The 2844-nt window shown below is 38.6% G+C and overlaps 1 long non-coding RNA gene across 1 annotated transcript; it reads right to left on the bottom strand.

Annotated features, from left to right (window-relative positions):
* Positions 1–1536: 1536 nt before the first annotated feature.
* Positions 1537–2443, bottom strand: LOC130708152 (uncharacterized). The gene is made up of 3 exons (XR_009008236.1): positions 2172–2443; positions 1702–1799; positions 1537–1620 (listed from the first exon to the last, which is right to left on the bottom strand). It is a non-coding gene; the product is annotated as an uncharacterized LOC130708152 (long non-coding RNA).
* Positions 2444–2844: the final 401 nt, after the last annotated feature.

The following is a 2844-nucleotide window of genomic DNA, read 5'->3' as shown; positions in this document are numbered from 1 at the left end:
TGGCCTTTTTTTTAAGGCTTTGTGATTTGACAGAACTGAAACAGGAGGGAAGGGGGCAGGGTACAACCTTTGAAAGAATGGCATAGCCCAAGGACATGACATAAACTGATTAGAACCAAATGGGTCCAAGATGGCGGAGAAGTCAGCTTCCACTAGACCTTCAGCCTCAGTATATACTCACTGTAACACATCAGCAAGCTAAATCACACACCCACAGGCGCCATGACAGTTCCAAGACTGACCATAAGGATCAAAAAGTGGGCGGTGGCCCAATTCTTGGAAATCCCCACATCTTCCTAAAATAGCTGGAATACTCCTCCCCCTCATTAGCCTATGAAATTACCCACTCCTATAAAAACTGACAACCCCATACCCTGGGGCCTCTCTCACCTTCTGAGATGGTCCACACTCGGTGGAGTGTGTTTCTCTCTAAATAAATCCACTTCCTACCTATCACTTTGTCTCTCACTGAATTCTTTCTGCAATGAGACATCAAGAACCTGAGCTTCATTAAGTCCTGAAACCAGGTGTGTGATCTCAGTTGGAAGACTGTGGGTGTTGGCTGGGTTCGAGTCCCAGTCAAGGTTTAGGCTGGATTCGAGTCCCAGCACATGAGTTCAAGTCCCAATCTGAGGTGCATGGTTTCAGAACCAGGAACATAAGAGATACTCAAATATTTGTTGACTGACTGATGGTTAACAGACATCCATTTCTTGGATATAATGAAAATTCCCCTTAGGTTATAACAAGTTTATATAATTTATTTTAATCATAGTCATAATTTTACCTAAAGTTTTCATTTTGCTTCCTTCATTTGGATTTCCTGACCTCCGAAAAACGAAAGACTTAGAATTAAGTCATCAAGAAAAGTCATCTCTAAAATCTGTGAAATAATGTGATGTGTGAGATTTGCTTCAAAATAATTTGGGAGGGGGGCAGGTAGTGGGAAGGGTGGAGATGAACAAGACTGGCCAGGAGTTGACAATTGTTGAAGTTGAGTGATGGGTACACGGGGATGCTTTATACTATTCTACTTTTGTATATTGAAAAATTTCAATATATAAACTTTAAAAAAAAAGATTGGTAAGGTGGAGATAGGGATCTATGTAATACAGTTCCTGTGTCTTTCCCAAGTTGTTGTTTTCTTTTTCTTTCTTACTTTCTTTCTTTTTTTTTTCTTCTTTTTTTTTGCTTCTGGGTACCTTACTTCAAAGACAAATGGGAGTGGGGAAAACATCTCCAGGATCAGTAATGTGATAGTACTGTTTATCTCCCTAGCCCTAGGCCTCCTCTTGAGGAGTTTCTAGGCAGAAGTGAAGGCTTCTGGAAACTTCTCAAAACTTACATTTGAGCTCCCTACCTTAGTTCCCTTTACCTTGTTTTCTAGATTGGAGGAAAATGACCTTTAGTTTCAGCAACCCACGGGAATGTGTGGGGAGGTGGTTCTCCATCGGGAACAAGATAATGGCAGCATTCCTGCCTGAGGAGAGGGCTACAAGGATCTTTTTTCCTGTTGCCTCGAGGTACACGCTGGTCAACTCAAATCAGCTGTTGCAGACTGAGCCGGGTTTTCATTAATTATTTTGGGAATCGTGTTGGCAACTTTTCCTTTCTTTGAGCCTTTGAAAAAAGCAAACACATCAAACTGTTTATATAGCTACTAGAAGAAAGATAAGATTCTTAACAACCGAACTACTGTACCTTGACCAAATTGTATTGTGTCCTGTGGGCGTGGGCTGCCACTGTCCTGACCATCTGATTTGTGAGTCTTTTCTGATCTTACACATTTTACAGGTCACCTGTCTCAACAAAAGAGAGAAGAAATTCAAAGGTTGTCTTCATTCTGGCCTTGTGAAATTTTCTCACACTCCTCCAGTGTCTTTGATTTGCTTTGCTTATTTAATAATTGAGCCAGTGTTAGTTTTCCTCTTTTTTCTCCCATTGACAAATGCTCAGATTTACATATAATACAATGAAATTCAATATATTTCTAAGAAGTCCACTCTAGGCAGCGTAAAAATAGGCTAATGTATTTGTAGCACAACAATAATGTAAAAATTGGTTGTGTCAACTTGACGATTAAGTATTGGTTAACAGAATCAAAGCGTTTTTAGAGCTAGAAAGTTAAAAAAAAAAAAGTCCTTGGAGTTTATTCTAGCTAACTTTCTTACTTTATACAGTGGCAGTTACTGAGACCCCCAAAAGCAAAATGTCTTTTCCACCATCAGAGGTCCCTTCACAGAAAACTTGAGTTGCTTTTGCTGTCTCTGAAGAGCGGTTTCATGGAGCTTGACAAGAAGATAAACTGAGCATGTCCATAGTTCAAAAGTTACTGGTGACTTCTAGAAGTTACAGCAGAGTAGAAAAATGAAGTTGATATCCTTGGCTTTAGTTCATGCAAGACACGTACCAAGGAGTCTTAAGCTTTAGCATTCTCTCGGAGGCAATGTCATGTTTCTATTACAGAAAAAAATAGAGAAAATTCAGCCACAAAAGGATCCAGTTCAAGAATTCAGTTAATGTGCATTTGGGAAATCAAAATATCCTTCTCAAATTCAAAGAAAATAATTACTGTTAAAGTCCATTTTGAAGAAGTCTGCTTTTAATAATACTTTCTTTAGAGAATAGACACTCCAAAAAAAATTGGGAAAATAGATTCAGCCTCAAGTAAAATATTCTCTGTGCACCACACTGATAAGATGGAAATGGGGGGAAAAAAGCTTTTTTGAAAAGCACCACTAAATGGAGAATATATTACCAAGTGAAAAGCGTTCAACATTTTAGTTCTGTTGAAAGAATAAAATATTTATAAGAATCAACTTTCTTCTTCTTATGAACTGTATA

Source organism: Balaenoptera acutorostrata, chromosome 4 (assembly GCF_949987535.1).
Source record: "Balaenoptera acutorostrata chromosome 4, mBalAcu1.1, whole genome shotgun sequence".
NCBI classification, from domain to species: domain Eukaryota; kingdom Metazoa; phylum Chordata; class Mammalia; order Artiodactyla; family Balaenopteridae; genus Balaenoptera; species Balaenoptera acutorostrata.
The sequence above is the reverse complement of the archived record's forward strand: the minus strand, read 5'-3'. Positions and strand labels throughout refer to the sequence as shown.